General features: G+C 37.6%; 12 non-coding genes across 12 annotated transcripts; all 12 read left to right on the forward strand.

Annotated features, from left to right (window-relative positions):
- The first annotated feature begins 1,293 nt into the window (after positions 1–1,293).
- Positions 1,294–1,365, forward strand: TRNAC-GCA (transfer RNA cysteine (anticodon GCA)). The gene has a single exon. It is a non-coding gene; the product is annotated as a tRNA-Cys (tRNA).
- Positions 1,366–3,458: 2,093 nt separating this feature from the next.
- On the forward strand, positions 3,459–3,530 carry TRNAC-GCA (transfer RNA cysteine (anticodon GCA)). Its single transcript has one exon. It is a non-coding gene; the product is annotated as a tRNA-Cys (tRNA).
- Positions 3,531–4,541: 1,011 nt separating this feature from the next.
- Positions 4,542–4,613, forward strand: TRNAC-GCA (transfer RNA cysteine (anticodon GCA)). Its single transcript has one exon. It is a non-coding gene; the product is annotated as a tRNA-Cys (tRNA).
- A 2,093-nt stretch (positions 4,614–6,706) lies between these two features.
- Positions 6,707–6,778, forward strand: TRNAC-GCA (transfer RNA cysteine (anticodon GCA)). The gene has a single exon. It is a non-coding gene; the product is annotated as a tRNA-Cys (tRNA).
- A 2,096-nt stretch (positions 6,779–8,874) lies between these two features.
- On the forward strand, positions 8,875–8,946 carry TRNAC-GCA (transfer RNA cysteine (anticodon GCA)). Its single transcript has one exon. It is a non-coding gene; the product is annotated as a tRNA-Cys (tRNA).
- A 1,009-nt stretch (positions 8,947–9,955) lies between these two features.
- On the forward strand, positions 9,956–10,027 carry TRNAC-GCA (transfer RNA cysteine (anticodon GCA)). Its single transcript has one exon. It is a non-coding gene; the product is annotated as a tRNA-Cys (tRNA).
- Positions 10,028–11,038: 1,011 nt separating this feature from the next.
- On the forward strand, positions 11,039–11,110 carry TRNAC-GCA (transfer RNA cysteine (anticodon GCA)). Its single transcript has one exon. It is a non-coding gene; the product is annotated as a tRNA-Cys (tRNA).
- A 2,096-nt stretch (positions 11,111–13,206) lies between these two features.
- Positions 13,207–13,278, forward strand: TRNAC-GCA (transfer RNA cysteine (anticodon GCA)). Its single transcript has one exon. It is a non-coding gene; the product is annotated as a tRNA-Cys (tRNA).
- A 1,009-nt stretch (positions 13,279–14,287) lies between these two features.
- Positions 14,288–14,359, forward strand: TRNAC-GCA (transfer RNA cysteine (anticodon GCA)). Its single transcript has one exon. It is a non-coding gene; the product is annotated as a tRNA-Cys (tRNA).
- A 2,093-nt stretch (positions 14,360–16,452) lies between these two features.
- Positions 16,453–16,524, forward strand: TRNAC-GCA (transfer RNA cysteine (anticodon GCA)). The gene has a single exon. It is a non-coding gene; the product is annotated as a tRNA-Cys (tRNA).
- A 1,012-nt stretch (positions 16,525–17,536) lies between these two features.
- On the forward strand, positions 17,537–17,608 carry TRNAC-GCA (transfer RNA cysteine (anticodon GCA)). The gene has a single exon. It is a non-coding gene; the product is annotated as a tRNA-Cys (tRNA).
- Positions 17,609–19,701: 2,093 nt separating this feature from the next.
- On the forward strand, positions 19,702–19,773 carry TRNAC-GCA (transfer RNA cysteine (anticodon GCA)). The gene has a single exon. It is a non-coding gene; the product is annotated as a tRNA-Cys (tRNA).
- Positions 19,774–21,573: the final 1,800 nt, after the last annotated feature.

Genomic DNA, 21,573 nt, shown 5'->3' on the forward strand with positions numbered 1-21,573 from the left:
GTCCTATGTACCACTGCCTATTCAAATAAAATAACAATGAAACAAATAAATCTGTTTTTAAATGATCCAGTTTTCCTTTAATAAATAATATTAAGGACTACTTCTCCTGTTCCACAGTTTCAAGGTTGTACTTTCTGGCACAACTTAGTATGATCCTCACACTCTTTCATGATGTACTGATATTTTGTCATTCTGATTTTCCTGAAAAGCTGGGGATATAGCTCAGTGGTAGAGCATTTGACTGCAGATCAATAGGTCCCTTGTTCAAATCCGGGTGTCCCCTCACCCTATTTTGATTCTGTTGTTTGTAATTGGGACTTTTCATCAATTCCATTTGGATCATCTTTGACAGAGTCAGTGTTCCCTAGGATATTGCACTTTAATAGCATTTCAGTGTTTCCTGCTCAAAACCTGTGAGTAAATGCAGTTTTTAACACTCTGCTTGTTATTCCCTTTGGGAAATTTCTGAAACATCATTGATCAATTTTGTATTTTGGCTCTTCCTTTCACAGCACTAAACAAAGGGAATGGACTATGAAAGCAATTGACAACTTTGTTATACTGTTTGGTGCTTTCTTGTATTGCACTGACGAAATGGCGTATAAAACTTGGCAGCGAAGCAGTCAATCTATTTCTCATTTCACCTGTGTCTTCAGTCTTACATATATTCCACCTCTTCTCTGTGCATGCAAAGTATGTGTTTGTTTGAAGCACTTCATTTTTGTGCAACGTAGGAACTATTTAATTTCTCCTTAAAAGCTCTGCCTACGTGCAAGATGTACGAACTATCATTGCAGTTGCAAGAAGGCTGGTCTGAAGAATCAGGCCATTTGCAAACGCAAATTGGCTTTTTCTGATGTATTAAATGGAAGGTATTCGAAAGGGGTTTTGGGTGTACCTTCCAAATACCGAATTGTAGTGGTACGTAGAAATGTTTTTCCACCATAATTTGGCCCAAAACAATCATACTTCATCACCATCTCAGTGATTGTGGTAACCAATCCTCAAATGATAAGGTGTCCCGTAAAAACCTCTTCCCCTTTAAGAATGTTTTAAAACAATCATTGTATGTAGAGGCATTGGTCCTATGTACCACTGCCTATTCAAATAAAATAACAATGAAACAAATAAATCTGTTTTTAAATGATCCAGTTTTCCTTTAATAAATAATATTAAGGACTACTTCTCCTGTTCCACAGTTTCAAGGTTGAACTTTCTGGCACAACTTGGTATGATCCTCACACTCTTTCATGATGTACTGATATTTTGTCATTCTGAGTTTACTGAAAAGCTGGGGATATAGCTCAGTGGTAGAGCATTTGACTGCAGATCAAGAGGTCCCTGGTTCAAATCCGGGTGTCCCCTCACCCTATTTTGATTCTGTTGTTTGTAATTGGGACTTTTCATCAATTCCATTTGGATCATCTTCGACAGAGTCAGTGTTCCCTAGGATATTGCACTTTATTAGCATTTCAGTGTTTCCTGCTCAAAACCTGTGAGTAAATGCAGTTTTTAACACTCTGCTTGTTATTCCCTTTGGGAAATTTCTGAAACATCATTGATCAATTTTGTAATTTGGCTCTTCCTTTCACAGCACTAAACAAAGGGAATGGACTATGAAAGCAATTGACAACTTTGTTATACTGTTTGGTGCTTTCTTGTATTGCACTGAAGAAATGGCGTATAAAACTTGGCAGCGAAGCAGTCAATCTATTTCTCATTTCACCTGTGTCTCCAGTCTTACATATATTCCACCTCTTCTCTGTGCATGCAAAGTATGTGTTTGTTTGAAGCACTTCATTTTTGTGCAACGTAGGAACTATTTAATTTCTCCTTAAAAGCTCTGCCTACGTGCAAGAGGTACGAACTATCATTGCAGTTGCAAGAAGGCTGGTCTGAAGAATCAGGCCATTTGCAAACGCAAAATGGCTTTTTCTGATGTATTAAATGGAAGGTATTCGAAAGGGGTGCTTGGGTGTACCTTCCAAATACCGAATTGTAGTGGTACGTAGAAATGTTTTTCCACCATAATTTGGCCCAAAACAATCATACTTCATCACCATATCCGTGATTGTGGTAACCAATCCTCAAATGATAAGGTGTCCTGTAAAAACCTCTTCCCCTTTAAGAATGTTTCAAAACAATCATTGTATGTAGAGGCATTGGTTCTATGTACCACTGCCTATTCAAATAAAATAACAATGAAACAAATAAATCTGTTTTTTAAATGATCCAGTTTTACTTTAATAAATAATATTAAGGACTACTTCTCCTGTTCCACAGTTTCAATGTTGTACTGTCTGGCACAACTTAGTATGATCCTCACACTCTTTCATGATGTACTCATATTTTGTCATTCTGATTTTACTGAAAAGCTGGGGATATAGCTCAGTGGTAGAGCATTTGACTGCAGATCAAGAGGTCCCTGTTTCAAATCCGGGTGTCCCCTCACCCTATTTTGATTCTGTTGTTTGTAATTGGGACTTTTCATCAATTCCATTTGGATCATCTTTAACAGAGTCAGTGTTCCCTTGGATATTGCAGTTTAATAGCATTTCAGTGTTTCCTGCTCAAAACCTGTGAGTAAATGCAGTTTTTAACACTCGGCTTGGTATTCCCTTTGGGAAATTTCTGAAACATCATTGATCAATTTTGGAATTCGGCTCTTCCTTTCACAGCACTAAACAAAGGGAATGGACTATGAAACCAATTGACAACTTTGTTATACTGTTTGGTGCTTTCTTGTATTGCACTGAAGAAATGGCGTATAAAACTTGGCAGCGAAGCAGTCAATCTATTTTTCATTTCACCTGTGTCTTCAGTCTTACATATATTCAACCTCTTCTCTGTGCTTGCAAAGTATGTGTTTGTTTGAAGCACTTCATTTTTGTGCAATGTAGGAACTATTTAATTTCTCCTTAAAAGCTCTGCCTACGTGCAAGATGTACGAACTATCATTGCAGTTGCAAGAAGGCTGGTCTGAAGAATCAGGCCATTTGCAAATGCAAAATGGCTTTTTCTGATGTATTAAATGGAAGGTATTCGAAAGGGGTGTTTGGGTGTACCTTCCAAATACCGAATTGTAGTGGTACAAAGAAATGTTTTTCCACCATAATTTGGCCCAAAACAATCATACTTCATCACCATCTCAGTGATTGTGGTAACCAATCCTCAAATGATAAGGTGTCCCGCAAAAACCTCTTCCCCTTTCAGAATGTTTCAAAATAATCATTGTATGTAGAGGCATTGGTTCTATGTACCACTGCCTATTCAAATAAAATAACAATGAAACAAATATCTGTTTTTAAATGATCCAGTTTTCCTTTAATAAATAATATTAAGGACTATTTCTCCTGTTCCACAGTTTCAAGGTTGTACTTTCCGGAACAACTTAGTATGATCCACTCACTCTTTCATGATGTACTGATATTTTGTCATTCTGATTTTCCTGAAAAGCTGGGGATGTAGCTCAGTGGTAGAGCATTTGACTGCAGATCAAGAGGTCCCTGGTTCAAATCCGGGTGTCCCCTCACCCTATTTTGATTCTGTTGTTTGTAATTGGGACTTTTCATCAATTCCATTTGGTTCATCTTTAACAGAGTCAGTGTTCCCTTGGATATTGCACTTTAATAGCATTTCAGTGTTTCCTGCTCAAAACCTGTGAGTAAATGCAGTTTTTAACACTCGGCTTGTTATTCCCTTTGGGAAATTTCTGAAACATCATTGATCAATTTTGGAATTCGGCTCTTCCTTTCATAGCACTAAACAAAGGGAATGGACTATGAAACCAATTGACAACTTTGTTATACTGTTTGGTGCTTTCTTGTATTGCACTGAAGAAATGGCGTATAAAACTTGGCAGCCAAGCAGTCAATCTATTTCTCATTTCACCTCTGTCTTCAGTCTTACATATATTCCACCTCTTCTCTGTGCATGCAAAGTATGTGTTTGTTTGAAGCACTTCATTTTTGTGCAACGTAGGAACTATTTAATTTCTCCTTAAAAGCTCTGCCTACGTGCAAGATGTACGAACTATCATTGCAGTTGCAAGAAGGCTGGTCTGAAGAATCAGGCCATTTGCAAACGCAAAATGGCTTTTTCTGATGTATTAAATGGAAGGTATTCGAAAGGGGTGTTTGGGTGTACCTTCCAAATACCGAATTGTAGTGGTACGTAGAAATGTTTTTCCACCATAATTTGGCCCTAAACAATCATACTTCATCACCATCTCAGTGATTGTGGTAACCAATCCTCAAATGATAAGGTGTCCCGTAAAAACCTCTTCCCCTTTAAGAATGTTTCAAAACAATCCTTGTATGTAGAGGCATTGGTCCTATGTACCACTGCCTATTCAAATAAAATAACAATGAAACAAATAAATCTGTTTTTAAATGATCCAGTTTTCCTTTAATAAATAATATTAAGGACTACTTCTCCTGTTCCACAGTTTCAAGGTTGTACTTTCTGGCACAACTTAGTATGATCCTCACACTCTTTCATGATGTACTGATATTTTGTCATTCTGAATTTACCGAAAAGCTGGGGATATAGCTCAGTGGTAGAGCATTTGACTGCAGATCAAGAGGTCCCTGGTTCAAATCCGGGTGTCCCCTCACCCTATTTTGATTCTGTTGTTTGTAATTGGGACTTTTCATCAATTCCATTTGGTTCATCTTTAACAGAGTCAGTGTTCCCTTGGATATTGCACTTTAATAGCATTTCAGTGTTTCCTGCTCAAAACCTGTGAGTAAATGCAGTTTTTAACACTCGGCTTGTTATTCCCTTTGGGAAATTTCTGAAACATCATTGATCAATTTTGGAATTCGGCTCTTCCTTTCATAGCACTAAACAAAGGGAATGGACTATGAAACCAATTGACAACTTTGTTATACTGTTTGGTGCTTTCTTGTATTGCACTGAAGAAATGGCGTATAAAACTTGGCAGCGAAGCAGTCAATCTATTTCTCATTTCACCTCTGTCTTCAGTCTTACATATATTCCACCTCTTCTCTGTGCATGCAAAGTATGTGTTTGTTTGAAGCACTTCATTTTTGTGCAACGTAGGAACTATTTAATTTCTCCTTAAAAGCTCTGCCTACGTGCAAGATGTACGAACTATCATTGCAGTTGCAAGAAGGCTGGTCTGAAGAATCAGGCCATTTGCAAACGCAAAATGGCTTTTTCTGATGTATTAAATGGAAGGTATTCGAAAGGGGTGTTTGGGTGTACCTTCCAAATACCGAATTGTAGTGGTACGTAGAAATGTTTTTCCACCATAATTTGGCCCTAAACAATCATACTTCATCACCATCTCAGTGATTGTGGTAACCAATCCTCAAATGATAAGGTGTCCCGTAAAAACCTCTTCCCCTTTAAGAATGTTTCAAAACAATCCTTGTATGTAGAGGCATTGGTCCTATGTACCACTGCCTATTCAAATAAAATAACAATGAAACAAATAAATCTGTTTTTAAATGATCCAGTTTTCCTTTAATAAATAATATTAAGGACTACTTCTCCTGTTCCACAGTTTCAAGGTTGTACTTTCTGGCACAACTTAGTATGATCCTCACACTCTTTCATGATGTACTGATATTTTGTCATTCTGATTTTACCGAAAAGCTGGGGATATAGCTCAGTGGTAGAGCATTTGACTGCAGATCAATAGGTCCCTTGTTCAAATCCGGGTGTCCCCTCACCCTATTTTGATTCTGTTGTTTGTAATTGGGACTTTTCATCAATTCCATTTGGATCGTCTTTGACAGAGTCAGTGTTCCCTAGGATATTGCACTTTAATAGCATTTCAGTGTTTCCTGCTCAAAACCTGTGAGTAAATGCAGTTTTTAACACTCTGCTTGTTATTCCCTTTGGGAAATTTCTGAAACATCATTGATCAATTTTGTAATTTGGCTCTTCCTTTCACAGCAGTAAACAAAGGCAATGGACTATGAAAGCAATTGACAACTTTGTTATACTGTTTGGTGCTTTCTTGTATTGCACTGACGAAATGGCGTATAAAACTTGGCAGCGAAGCAGTCAATCTATTTCTCATTTCACCTGTGTCTTCAGTCTTACATATATTCCACCTCTTCTCTGTGCATGCAAAGTATGTGTTTGTTTGAAGCACTTCATTTTTGTGCAACGTAGGAACTATTTAATTTCTCCTTAAAAGCTCTGCCTACGTGCAAGATGTATGAACTATCATTGCAGTTGCAAGAAGGCTGGTCTGAAGAATCAGGCCATTTGCAAACGCAAAATGGCTTTTTCTGATGTATTAAATGGAAGGTATTCGAAAGGGGTTTTGGGTGTACCTTCCAAATACCGAATTGTAGTGGTACGTAGATATCTTTCTCCACCAGAATTTGGCCCAAAACAATCATACTTCATCACCATCTCAGTGATTGTGGTAACCAATCCTCAAATGATAAGGTGTCCCGTAAAAACCTCTTCCCCTTTAAGAATGTTTCAAAACAATCATTGTATGTAGAGGCATTGGTCCTATGTACCACTGCCTATTCAAATAAAATAACAATGAAACAAATAAATCTGTTTTTAAATGATCCAGTTTTCCTTTAATAAATAATATTAAGGACTACTTCTCCTGTTCCACAGTTTCAAGGTTGTACTTTCTGGCACAACTTGGTATGATCCTCACACTCTTTCATGATGTAGTGATATTTTGTCATTCTGATTTTACTGAAAAGCTGGGGATATAGCTCAGTGGTAGAGCATTTGACTGCAGATCAAGAGGTCCCTGGTTCAAATCCGGGTGTCCCCTCACCCTATTTTGATTCTGTTGTTTGTAATTGGGACTTTTCATCAATTCCATTTGGATCATCTTTGACAGAGGCAGTGTTCCCTAGGATATTGCACTTTAATAGCTATTCAGTGTTTCCTGCTCAAAACCTGTGAGTAAATGCAGTTTTTAACACTCTGCTTGTTATTCCCTTTGGGAAATTTCTGAAACATCATTGATCAATTTTGTAATTTGGCTCTTCCTTTCACAGCACTAAACAAAGGGAATGGACTATGAAAGCAATTGACAACTTTGTTATACTGTTTGGTGCTTTCTTGTATTGCACTGAAGAAATGGCGTATAAAACTTGGCAGCGAAGCAGTCAATCTATTTCTCATTTTACCTGTGTCTCCAGTCTTACATATATTCCACCTCTTCTCTGTGCATGCAAAGTATGTCTTTGTTTGAAGCACTTCATTTTTGTGCAACATAGGAACTATTAAATTTCTCCTTAAAAGCTCTGCCTACGTGCAAGATGTACGAACTATCATTGCAGTTGCAAGAAGGCTGGTCTGAAGAATCAGGCCATTTGCAAACGCAAAATGGCTTTTTCTGATGTATTAAATGGAAGGTATTCGAAAAGGGTGTTTGGGTGTACCTTCCAAATACCGAATTGTAGTGGTACGTAAAAATGTTTTTCCACCATAATTTGGCCCAAAACAATCATACTTCATCACCATCTCCGTGATTGTGGTAACCAATCCTCAAATGATAAGGTGTCCCGTAAAAACCTCTTCTACTTTAAGAATGTTTCAAAACAATCATTGTATGTAGAGGCATTGGTTCTATGTACCACTGCCTATTCAAATAAAATAACAATGAAACAAATAAATCTGTTTTTTAAATGATCCAGTTTTCCTTTAATAAATAATATTAAGGACTACTTCTCCTGTTCCACAGTTTCAAGGTTGTACTTTCTGGCACAACTTAGTATGATCCTCACACTCTTTCATGATGTACTCATATTTTGTCATTCTGATTTTACTGAAAAGCTGGGGATATAGCTCAGTGGTAGAGCATTGGACTGCAGATCAAGAGGTCCCTGGTTCTAATCCGGGTGTCCCCTCACCCTATTTTGATTCTGTTGTTTGTAATTGGGACTTTTCATCAATTCCATTTGGATCATCTTTGACAGAGTCAGTGTTCCCTTGGATATTGCACTTTAATAGCATTTCAGTGTTTCCTGCTCAAAACCTGAGAGTAAATGCAGTTTTTAACTCTCTGCTTGTTGTTCCCTTTGGGAAATTTCTGAAACATCATTGATCAATTTTGTAATTTGGCTCTTCCTTTCACAGCACTAAACAAAGGGAATGGACTATGAAAGCAATTGACAACTTTGTTATACTGTTTGGTGCTTTCTTGTATTGCACTGAAGAAATGGCGTATAAAACTTGGCAGCGAAGCAGTCAATCTATTTCTCATTTCACCTGTGTCTCCAGTCTTACATATATTCCACCTCTTCTCTGTGCATGCAAAGTATGTGTTTGTTTGAAGCACTTCATTTTTGTGCAACGTAGGAACTATTTAATTTCTCCTTAAAAGCTCTGCCTACGTGCAAGAGGTACGAACTATCATTGCAGTTGCAAGAAGGCTGGTCTGAAGAATCAGGCCATTTGCAAACGCAAAATGGCTTTTTCTGATGTATTAAATGGAAGGTATTCGAAAGGGGTGCTTGGGTGTACCTTCCAAATACCGAATTGTAGTGGTACGTAGAAATGTTTTTCCACCATAATTTGGCCCAAAACAATCATACTTCATCACCATCTCCGTGATTGTGGTAACCAATCCTCAAATGATAAGGTGTCCCGTAAAAACCTCTTCCCCTTTAAGAATGTTTCAAAACAATCATTGTATGTAGAGGCATTGGTTCTATGTACCACTGCCTATTCAAATAAAATAACAATGAAACAAATAAATCTGTTTTTTAAATGATCCAGTTTTACTTTAATAAATAATATTAAGGACTACTTCTCCTGTTCCACAGTTTCAAGGTTGTACTGTCTGGCACAACTTAGTATGATCCTCACACTCTTTCATGATGTACTCATATTTTGTCATTCTGATTTTACTGAAAAGCTGGGGATATAGCTCAGTGGTAGAGCATTGGACTGCAGATCAAGAGGTCCCTGGTTCAAATCCGGGTGTCCCCTCACCCTATTTTGATTCTGTTGTTTGTAATTGGGACTTTTCATCAATTCCATTTGGATCATCTTTGACAGAGTCAGTGTTCCCTTGGATATTGCACTTTAATAGCATTTCAGTGTTTCCTGCTCAAAACCTGTGAGTAAATGCAGTTTTTAACTCTCTGCTTGTTGTTCCCTTTGGGAAATTTCTGAAACATCATTGATCAATTTTGGAATTCGGCTCTTCCTTTCACAGCACTAAACAAAGGGAATGGACTATGAAACCAATTGACAACTTTGTTATACTGTTTGGTGCTTTCTTGTATTGCACTGAAGAAATGGCGTATAAAACTTGGCAGCGAAGCAGTCAATCTATTTTTCATTTCACCTGTGTCTTCAGTCTTACATATATTCCACCTCTTCTCTGTGCTTGCAAAGTATGTGTTTGTTTGAAGCACTTCATTTTTGTGCAATGTAGGAACTATTTAATTTCTCCTTTAAAGCTCTGCCTACGTGCAAGATGTACGAACTATCATTGCAGTTGCAAGAAGGCTGGTCTGAAGAATCAGGCCATTTGCAAACGCAAAATGGCTTTTTCTGATGTATTAAATGGAAGGTATTCGAAAGGGGTGTTTGGGTGTACCTTCCAAATACCGAATTGTAGTGGTACAAAGAAATGTTTTTCCACCATAATTTGGCCCAAAACAATCATACTTCATCACCATCTCAGTGATTGTGGTAACCAATCCTCAAATGATAAGGTGTCCCGCAAAAACCTCTTCCCCTTTCAGAATGTTTCAAAATAATCATTGTATGTAGAGGCATTGGTTCTATGTACCACTGCCTATTCAAATAAAATAACAATGAAACAAATATCTGTTTTTAAATGATCCAGTTTTCCTTTAATAAATAATATTAAGGACTATTTCTCCTGTTCCACAGTTTCAAGGTTGTACTTTCCGGAACAACTTAGTATGATCCACTCACTCTTTCATGATGTACTGATATTTTGTCATTCTGATTTTCCTGAAAAGCTGGGGATGTAGCTCAGTGGTAGAGCATTTGACTGCAGATCAAGAGGTCCCTGGTTCAAATCCGGGTGTCCCCTCACCCTATTTTGATTCTGTTGTTTGTAATTGGGACTTTTCATCAATTCCATTTGGTTCATCTTTAACAGAGTCAGTGTTCCCTTGGATATTGCACTTTAATAGCATTTCAGTGTTTCCTGCTCAAAACCTGTGAGTAAATGCAGTTTTTAACACTCGGCTTGTTATTCCCTTTGGGAAATTTCTGAAACATCATTGATCAATTTTGGAATTCGGCTCTTCCTTTCATAGCACTAAACAAAGGGAATGGACTATGAAACCAATTGACAACTTTGTTATACTGTTTGGTGCTTTCTTGTATTGCACTGAAGAAATGGCGTATAAAACTTGGCAGCGAAGCAGTCAATCTATTTCTCATTTCACCTCTGTCTTCAGTCTTACATATATTCCACCTCTTCTCTGTGCATGCAAAGTATGTGTTTGTTTGAAGCACTTCATTTTTGTGCAACGTAGGAACTATTTAATTTCTCCTTAAAAGCTCTGCCTACGTGCAAGATGTACGAACTATCATTGCAGTTGCAAGAAGGCTGGTCTGAAGAATCAGGCCATTTGCAAACGCAAAATGGCTTTTTCTGATGTATTAAATGGAAGGTATTCGAAAGGGGTGTTTGGGTGTACCTTCCAAATACCGAATTGTAGTGGTACGTAGATATCTTTCTCCACCAGAATTTGGCCCAAAACAATCATACTTCATCACCATCTCAGTGATTGTGGTAACCAATCCTCAAATGATAAGGTGTCCCGTAAAAACCTCTTCCCCTTTAAGAATGTTTCAAAACAATCATTGTATGTAGAGGCATTGGTCCTATGTACCACTGCCTATTCAAATAAAATAACAATGAAACAAATAAATCTGTTTTTAAATGATCCAGTTTTCCTTTAATAAATAATATTAAGGACTACTTCTCCTGTTCCACAGTTTCAAGGTTGTACTTTCTGGCACAACTTGGTATGATCCTCACACTCTTTCATGATGTAGTGATATTTTGTCATTCTGATTTTACTGAAAAGCTGGGGATATAGCTCAGTGGTAGAGCATTTGACTGCAGATCAAGAGGTCCCTGGTTCAAATCCGGGTGTCCCCTCATCCTATTTTGATTCTGTTGTTTGTAATTGGGACTTTTCATCAATTCCATTTGGATCATCTTTGACAGAGGCAGTGTTCCCTAGGATATTGCACTTTAATAGCTATTCAGTGTTTCCTGCTCAAAACCTGTGAGTAAATGCAGTTTTTAACACTCTGCTTGTTATTCCCTTTGGGAAATTTCTGAAACATCATTGATCAATTTTGTAATTTGGCTCTTCCTTTCACAGCACTAAACAAAGGGAATGGACTATGAAAGCAATTGACAACTTTGTTATACTGTTTGGTGCTTTCTTGTATTGCACTGAAGAAATGGCGTATAAAACTTGGCAGCGAAGCAGTCAATCTATTTCTCATTTTACCTGTGTCTCCAGTCTTACATATATTCCACCTCTTCTCTGTGCATGCAAAGTATGTCTTTGTTTGAAGCACTTCATTTTTGTGCAACATAGGAACTATTAAATTTCTCCTTAAAAGCTCTGCCTACGTGCAAGATGTACGAACTATCATTGCAGTTGCAAGAAGGCTGGTCTGAAGAATCAGGCCATTTGCAAACGCAAAATGGCTTTTTCTGATGTATTAAATGGAAGGTATTCGAAAAGGGTGTTTGGGTGTACCTTCCAAATACCGAATTGTAGTGGTACGTAAAAATGTTTTTCCACCATAATTTGGCCCAAAACAATCATACTTCATCACCATCTCCGTGATTGTGGTAACCAATCCTCAAATGATAAGGTGTCCCGTAAAAACCTCTTCTACTTTAAGAATGTTTCAAAACAATCATTGTATGTAGAGGCATTGGTTCTATGTACCACTGCCTATTCAAATAAAATAACAATGAAACAAATAAATCTGTTTTTTAAATGATCCAGTTTTCCTTTAATAAATAATATTAAGGACTACTTCTCCTGTTCCACAGTTTCAAGGTTGTACTTTCTGGCACAACTTAGTATGATCCTCACACTCTTTCATGATGTACTCATATTTTGTCATTCTGATTTTACTGAAAAGCTGGGGATATAGCTCAGTGGTAGAGCATTGGACTGCAGATCAAGAGGTCCCTGGTTCTAATCCGGGTGTCCCCTCACCCTATTTTGATTCTGTTGTTTGTAATTGGGACTTTTCATCAATTCCATTTGGATCATCTTTGACAGAGTCAGTGTTCCCTTGGATATTGCACTTTAATAGCATTTCAGTGTTTCCTGCTCAAAACCTGAGAGTAAATGCAGTTTTTAACTCTCTGCTCGTTGTTCCCTTTGGGAAATTTCTGAAACATCATTGATCAATTTTGTAATTTGGCTCTTCCTTTCACAGCACTAAACAAAGGGAATGGACTATGAAAGCAATTGACAACTTTGTTATACTGTTTGGTGCTTTCTTGTATTGCACTGAAGAAATGGCGTATAAAACTTGGCAGCGAAGCAGTCAATCTATTTCTCATTTCACCTGTGTCTCCAGTCTTACATATATTCCACCTCTTCTCTGTGCATGCAAAGTATGTGTTTGTTTGAAGCACTTCATTTTTGTGCAACGTAGGAACTATTTAATTTCTCCTTAAAAGCTCTGCCTACGTGCAAGAGGTACGAACTATCATTGCAGTTGCAAGAAGGCTGGTCTGAAGAATCAGGCCATTTGCAAACGCAAAATGGCTTTTTCTGATGTATTAAATGGAAGGTATTCGAAAGGGGTGCTTGGGTGTACCTTCCAAATACCGAATTGTAGTGGTACGTAGAAATGTTTTTCCACCATAATTTGGCCCAAAACAATCATACTTCATCACCATCTCCGTGATTGTGGTAACCAATCCTCAAATGATAAGGTGTCCCGTAAAAACCTCTTCCCCTTTAAGAATGTTTCAAAACAATCATTGTATGTAGAGGCATTGGTTCTATGTACCACTGCCTATTCAAATAAAATAACAATGAAACAAATAAATCTGTTTTTTAAATGATCCAGTTTTACTTTAATAAATAATATTAAGGACTACTTCTCCTGTTCCACAGTTTCAAGGTTGTACTGTCTGGCACAACTTAGTATGATCCTCACACTCTTTCATGATGTACTCATATTTTGTCATTCTGATTTTACTGAAAAGCTGGGGATATAGCTCAGTGGTAGAGCATTGGACTGCAGATCAAGAGGTCCCTGGTTCAAATCCGGGTGTCCCCTCACCCTATTTTGATTCTGTTGTTTGTAATTGGGACTTTTCATCAATTCCATTTGGATCATCTTTGACAGAGTCAGTGTTCCCTTGGATATTGCACTTTAATAGCATTTCAGTGTTTCCTGCTCAAAACCTGTGAGTAAATGCAGTTTTTAACTCTCTGCTTGTTGTTCCCTTTGGGAAATTTCTGAAACATCATTGATCAATTTTGGAATTCGGCTCTTCCTTTCACAGCACTAAACAAAGGGAATGGACTATGAAACCAATTGACAACTTTGTTATACTGTTTGGTGCTTTCTTGTATTGCACTGAAGAAATGGCGTATAAAACTTGGCAGCGAAGCAGTCAATCTATTTTTCATTTCACCTGTGTCTTCAGTCTTACATATATTCCACCTCTTCTCTGTGCTTGCAAAGTATGTGTTTGTTTGAAGCACTTCATTTTTGTGCAATGTAGGAACTATTTAATTTCTCCTTAAAAGCTCTGCCTACGTGCAAGATGTACGAACTATCATTGCAGTTGCAAGAAGGCTGGTCTGAAGAATCAGGCCATTTGCAAACGCAAAATGGCTTTTTCTGATGTATTAAATGGAAGGTATTCGAAAGGGGTGTTTGGGTGTACCTTCCAAATACCGAATTGTAGTGGTACAAAGAAATGTTTTTCCACCATAATTTGGCCCAAAACAATCATACTTCATCACCATCTCAGTGATTGTGGTAACCAATCCTCAAATGATAAGGTGTCCCGCAAAAACCTCTTCCCCTTTCAGAATGTTTCAAAATAATCATTGTATGTAGAGGCATTGGTTCTATGTACCACTGCCTATTCAAATAAAATAACAATGAAACAAATATCTGTTTTTAAATGATCCAGTTTTCCTTTAATAAATAATATTAAGGACTATTTCTCCTGTTCCACAGTTTCAAGGTTGTACTTTCCGGAACAACTTAGTATGATCCACTCACTCTTTCATGATGTACTGATATTTTGTCATTCTGATTTTCCTGAAAAGCTGGGGATGTAGCTCAGTGGTAGAGCATTTGACTGCAGATCAAGAGGTCCCTGGTTCAAATCCGGGTGTCCCCTCACCCTATTTTGATTCTGTTGTTTGTAATTGGGACTTTTCATCAATTCCATTTGGTTCATCTTTAACAGAGTCAGTGTTCCCTTGGATATTGCACTTTAATAGCATTTCAGTGTTTCCTGCTCAAAACCTGTGAGTAAATGCAGTTTTTAACACTCGGCTTGTTATTCCCTTTGGGAAATTTCTGAAACATCATTGATCAATTTTGGAATTCGGCTCTTCCTTTCATAGCACTAAACAAAGGGAATGGACTATGAAACCAATTGACAACTTTGTTATACTGTTTGGTGCTTTCTTGTATTGCACTGAAGAAATGGCGTATAAAACTTGGCAGCGAAGCAGTCAATCTATTTCTCATTTCACCTCTGTCTTCAGTCTTACATATATTCCACCTCTTCTCTGTGCATGCAAAGTATGTGTTTGTTTGAAGCACTTCATTTTTGTGCAACGTAGGAACTATTTAATTTCTCCTTAAAAGCTCTGCCTACGTGCAAGATGTACGAACTATCATTGCAGTTGCAAGAAGGCTGGTCTGAAGAATCAGGCCATTTGCAAACGCAAAATGGCTTTTTCTGATGTATTAAATGGAAGGTATTCGAAAGGGGTGTTTGGGTGTACCTTCCAAATACCGAATTGTAGTGGTACGTAGAAATGTTTTTCCACCATAATTTGGCCCTAAACAATCATACTTCATCACCATCTCAGTGATTGTGGTAACCAATCCTCAAATGATAAGGTGTCCCGTAAAAACCTCTTCCCCTTTAAGAATGTTTCAAAACAATCCTTGTATGTAGAGGCATTGGTCCTATGTACCACTGCCTATTCAAATAAAATAACAATGAAACAAATAAATCTGTTTTTAAATGATCCAGTTTTCCTTTAATAAATAATATTAAGGACTACTTCTCCTGTTCCACAGTTTCAAGGTTGTACTTTCTGGCACAACTTAGTATGATCCTCACACTCTTTCATGATGTACTGATATTTTGTCATTCTGATTTTACCGAAAAGCTGGGGATATAGCTCAGTGGTAGAGCATTTGACTGCAGATCATTAGGTCCCTTGTTCAAATCCGGGTGTCCCCTCACCCTATTTTGATTCTGTTGTTTGTAATTGGGACTTTTCATCAATTCCATTTGGATCGTCTTTGACAGAGTCAGTGTTCCCTAGGATATTGCACTTTAATAACATTTCAGTGTTTCCTGCTCAAAACCTGTGAGTAAATGCAGTTTTTAACACTCTGCTTGTTATTCCCTTTGGGAAATTTCTGAAACATCATTGATCAATTTTGTAATTTGGCTCTTCCTTTCACAGCAGTAAACAAAGGGAATGGACTATGAAAGCAATTGACAACTTTGTTATACTGTTTGGTGCTTTCTTGTATTGCACTGACGAAATGGCGTATAAAACTTGGCAGCGAAGCAGTCAATCTATTTCTCATTTCACCTGTGTCTTCAGTCTTACATATATTCCACCTCTTCTCTGTGCATGCAAAGTATGTGTTTGTTTGAAGCACTTCATTTTTGTGCAACGTAGGAACTATTTAATTTCTCCTAAAAAGCTCTGCCTACGTGCAAGATGTACGAACTATCATTGCAGTTGCAAGAAGGCTGGTCTGAAGAATCAGGCCATTTGCAAACGCAAAATGGCTTTTTCTGATGTATTAAATGGAAGGTATTCGAAAGGGGTTTTGGGTGTACCTTCCAAATACCGAATTGTAGTGGTACGTAGATATCTTTCTCCACCAGAATTTGGCCCAAAACAATCATACTTCATCACCATCTCAGTGATTGTGGTAACCAATCCTCAAATGATAAGGTGTCCCGTAAAAACCTCTTCCCCTTTAAGAATGTTTCAAAACAATCATTGTATGTAGAGGCATTGGTCCTATGTACCACTGCCTATTCAAATAAAATAACAATGAAACAAATAAATCTGTTTTTAAATGATCCAGTTTTCCTTTAATAAATAATATTAAGGACTACTTCTCCTGTTCCACAGTTTCAAGGTTGTACTTTCTGGCACAACTTGGTATGATCCTCACACTCTTTCATGATGTAGTGATATTTTGTCATTCTGACTTTACTGAAAAGCTGGGGATATAGCTCAGTGGTAGAGCATTTGACTGCAGATCAAGAGGTCCCTGGTTCAAATCCGGGTGTCCCCTCACCCTATTTTGATTCTGTTGTTTGTAATTGGGACTTTTCATCAATTCCATTTGGATCATCTTTGACAGAGGCAGTGTTCCCTAGGATATTGCACTTTAATAGCTATTCAGTGTTTCCTGCTCAAAACCTGTGAGTAAATGCAGTTTTTAACACTCTGCTTGTTATTCCCTTTGGGAAATTTCTGAAACATCATTGATCAATTTTGTAATTTGGCTCTTCCTTTCACAGCACTAAACAAAGGGAATGGACTATGAAAGCAATTGACAACTTTGTTATACTGTTTGGTGCTTTCTTGTATTGCACTGAAGAAATGGCGTATAAAACTTGGCAGCGAAGCAGTCAATCTATTTCTCATTTTACCTGTGTCTCCAGTCTTACATATATTCCACCTCTTCTCTGTGCATGCAAAGTATGTCTTTGTTTGAAGCACTTCATTTTTGTGCAACATAGGAACTATTTAATTTCTCCTTAAAAGCTCTGCCTACGTGCAAGATGTACGAACTATCATTGCAGTTGCAAGAAGGCTGGTCTGAAGAATCAGGCCATTTGCAAACGCAAAATGGCTTTTTCTGATGTATTAAATGGAAGGTATTCGAAAAGGGTGTTTGGGTGTACCTTCCAAATACCGAATTGTAGTGGTACGTAAAAATGTTTTTCCACCATAATTTGGCCCAAAACAATCATACTTCATCACCATCTCCGTGATTGTGGTAACCAATCCTCAAATGATAAGGTGTCCCGTAAAAACCTCTTCTACTTTAAGAATGTTTCAAAACAATCATTGTATGTAGAGGCATTGGTTCTATGTACCACTGCCTATTCAAATAAAATAACAATGAAACAAATAAATCTGTTTTTTAAATGATCCAGTTTTCCTTTAATAAATAATATTAAGGACTACTTCTCCTGTTCCACAGTTTCAAGGTTGTACTTTCTGGCACAACTTAGTATGATCCTCACACTCTTTCATGATGTACTCATATTTTGTCATTCTGATTTTACTGAAAAGCTGGGGATATAGCTCAGTGGTAGAGCATTGGACTGCAGATCAAGAGGTCCCTGGTTCAAATCCGGGTGTCCCCTCACCCTATTTTGATTCTGTTGTTTGTAATTGGGACTTTTCATCAATTCCATTTGGATCATCTTTGACAGAGTCAGTGTTCCCTTGGATATTGCACTTTAATAGCATTTCAGTGTTTCCTGCTCAAAACCTGTGAGTAAATGCAGTTTTTAACTCTCTGCTTGTTGTTCCCTTTGGGAAATTTCTGAAACATCATTGATCAATTTTGTAATTTGGCTCTTCCTTTCACAGCACTAAAGAAAGGGAATGGACTATGAAAGCAATTGACAACTTTGTTATACTGTTTGGTGCTTTCTTGTATTGCACTGAAGAAATGGCGTATAAAACTTGGCAGCGAAGCAGTCAATCTATTTCTCATTTCACCTGTGTCTCCAGTCTTACATATATTCCACCTCTTCTCTGTGCATGCAAAGTATGTGTTTGTTTGAAGCACTTCATTTTTGTGCAACGTAGGAACTATTTAATTTCTCCTTAAAAGCTCTGCCTACGTGCAAGAGGTACGAACTATCATTGCAGTTGCAAGAAGGCTGGTCTGAAGAATCAGGCCATTTGCAAACGCAAAATGGCTTTTTCTGATGTATTAAATGGAAGGTATTCGAAAGGGGTGCTTGGGTGTACCTTCCAAATACCGAATTGTAGTGGTACGTAGAAATGTTTTTCCACCATAATTTGGCCCAAAACAATCATACTTCATCACCATCTCCGTGATTGTGGTAACCAATCCTCAAATGATAAGGTGTCCCGTAAAAACCTCTTCCCCTTTAAGAATGTTTCAAAACAATCATTGTATGTAGAGGCATTGGTTCTATGTACCACTGCCTATTCAAATAAAATAACAATGAAACAAATAAATCTGTTTTTTAAATGATCCAGTTTTACTTTAATAAATAATATTAAGGACTACTTCTCCTGTTCCACAGTTTCAAGGTTGTACTGTCTGGCACAACTTAGTATGATCCTCACACTCTTTCATGATGTACTCATATTTTGTCATTCTGATTTTACTGAAAAGCTGGGGATATAGCTCAGTGGTAGAGCATTTGACTGCAGATCAAGAGGTCCCTGTTTCAAATCCGGGTGTTCCCTCACCCTATTTTGATTCTGTTGTTTGTAATTGGGACTTTTCATCAATTCCATTTGGATCATCTTTAACAGAGTCAGTGTTCCCTTGGATATTGCAGTTTAATAGCATTTCAGTGTTTCCTGCTCAAAACCTGTGAGTAAATGCAGTTTTTAACACTCGGCTTGGTATTCCCTTTGGGAAATTTCTGAAACATCATTGATCAATTTTGGAATTCGGCTCTTCCTTTCACAGCACTAAACAAAGGGAATGGACTATGAAACCAATTGACAACTTTGTTATACTGTTTGGTGCTTTCTTGTATTGCACTGAAGAAATGGCGTATAAAACTTGGCAGCGAAGCAGTCAATCTATTTTTCATTTCACCTGTGTCTTCAGTCTTACATATATTCCACCTCTTCTCTGTGCTTGCAAAGTATGTGTTTGTTTGAAGCACTTCATTTTTGTGCAATGTAGGAACTATTTAATTTCTCCTTAAAAGCTCTGCCTACGTGCAAGATGTACGAACTATCATTGCAGTTGCAAGAAGGCTGGTCTGAAGAATCAGGCCATTTGCAAACGCAAAATGGCTTTTTCTGATGTATTAAATGGAAGGTATTCGAAAGGGGTGTTTGGGTGTACCTTCCAAATACCGAATTGTAGTGGTACAAAGAAATGTTTTTCCACCATAATTTGGCCCAAAACAATCATACTTCATCACCATCTCAGTGATTGTGGTAACCAATCCTCAAATGATAAGGTGTCCCGCAAAAACCTCTTCCCCTTTCAGAATGTTTCAAAATAATCATTGTATGTAGAGGCATTGGTTCTATGTACCACTGCCTATTCAAATAAAATAACAATGAAACAAATATCTGTTTTTAAATGATCCAGTTTTCCTTTAATAAATAATATTAAGGACTATTTCTCCTGTTCCACAGTTTCAAGGTTGTACTTTCCGGAACAACTTAGTATGATCCACTCACTCTTTCATGATGTACTGATATTTTGTCATTCTGATTTTCCTGAAAAGCTGGGGATGTAGCTCAGTGGTAGAGCATTTGACTGCAGATCAAGAGGTCCCTGGTTCAAATCCGGGTGTCCCCTCACCCTATTTTGATTCTGTTGTTTGTAATTGGGACTTTTCATCAATTCCATTTGGTTCATCTTTAACAGAGTCAGTGTTCCCTTGGATATTGCACTTTAATAGCATTTCAGTGTTTCCTGCTCAAAACCTGTGAGTAAATGCAGTTTTTAACACTCGGCTTGTTATTCCCTTTGGGAAATTTCTGAAACATCATTGATCAATTTTGGAATTCGGCTCTTCCTTTCATAGCACTAAACAAAGGGAATGGACTATGAAACCAATTGACAACTTTGTTATACTGTTTGGTGCTTTCTTGTATTGCACTGAAGAAATGGCGTATAAAACTTGGCAGCGAAGCAGTCAATCTATTTCTCATTTCACCTCTGTCTTCAGTCTTACATATATTCCACCTCTTCTCTGTGCATGCAAAGTATGTGTTTGTTTGAAGCACTTCATTTTTGTGCAACGTAGGAACTATTTAATTTCTCCTTAAAAGCTCTGCCTACGTGCAAGATGTACGAACTATCATTGCAGTTGCAAGAAGGCTGGTCTGAAGAATCAGGCCATTTGCAAACGCAAAATGGCTTTTTCTGATGTATTAAATGGAAGGTATTCGAAAGGGGTGTTTGGGTGTACCTTCCAAATACCGAATTGTAGTGGTACGTAGAAATGTTTTTCCACCATAATTTGGCCCTAAACAATCATACTTCATCACCATCTCAGTGATTGTGGTAACCAATCCTCAAATGATAAGGTGTCCCGTAAAAACCTCTTCCCCTTTAAGAATGTTTCAAAACAATCCTTGTATGTAGAGGCATTGGTCCTATGTACCACTGCCTATTCAAATAAAATAACAATGAAACAAATAAATCTGTTTTTAAATGATCCAGTTTTCCTTTAATAAATAATATTAAGGACTACTTCTCCTGTTCCACAGTTTCAAGGTTGTACTTTCTGGCACAACTTAGTATGATCCTCACACTCTTTCATGATGTACTGATATTTTGTCATTCTGATTTTACCGAAAAGCTGGGGATATAGCTCAGTGGTAGAGCATTTGACTGCAGATCAATAGGTCCCTTGTTCAAATCCGGGTGTCCCCTCACCCTATTTTGATTCTGTTGTTTGTAATTGGGACTTTTCATCAATTCCATTTGGATCGTCTTTGACAGAGTCAGTGTTCCCTAGGATATTGCACTTTAATAGCATTTCAGTGTTTCCTGCTCAAAACCTGTGAGTAAATGCAGTTTTTAACACTCTGCTTGTTATTCCCTTTGGGAAATTTCTGAAACATCATTGATCAATTTTGTAATTTGGCTCTTCCTTTCACAGCAGTAAACAAAGGGAATGGACTATGAAAGCAATTGACAACTTTGTTATACTGTTTGGTGCTTTCTTGTATTGCACTGACGAAATGGCGTATAAAACTTGGCAGCGAAGCAGTCAATCTATTTCTCATTTCACCTGTGTCTTCAGTCTTACATATATTCCACCTCTTCTCTGTGCATGCAAAGTATGTGTTTGTTTGAAGCACTTCATTTTTGTGCAACGTAGGAACTATTTAATTTCTCCTTAAAAGCTCTGCCTACGTGCAAGATGTACGAACTATCATTGCAGTTGCAAGAAGGCTGGTCTGAAGAATCAGGCCATTTGCAAACGCAAAATGGCTTTTTCTGATGTATTAAATGGAAGGTATTCGAAAGGGGTTTTGGGTGTACCTTCCAAATACCGAATTGTAGTGGTACGTAGATATCTTTCTCCACCAGAATTTGGCCCAAAACAATCATACTTCATCACCATCTCAGTGATTGTGGTAACCA

This window comes from Lissotriton helveticus, chromosome 1_2, assembly GCF_964261635.1.
Source record: "Lissotriton helveticus chromosome 1_2, aLisHel1.1, whole genome shotgun sequence".
Classification (NCBI taxonomy): domain Eukaryota; kingdom Metazoa; phylum Chordata; class Amphibia; order Caudata; family Salamandridae; genus Lissotriton; species Lissotriton helveticus.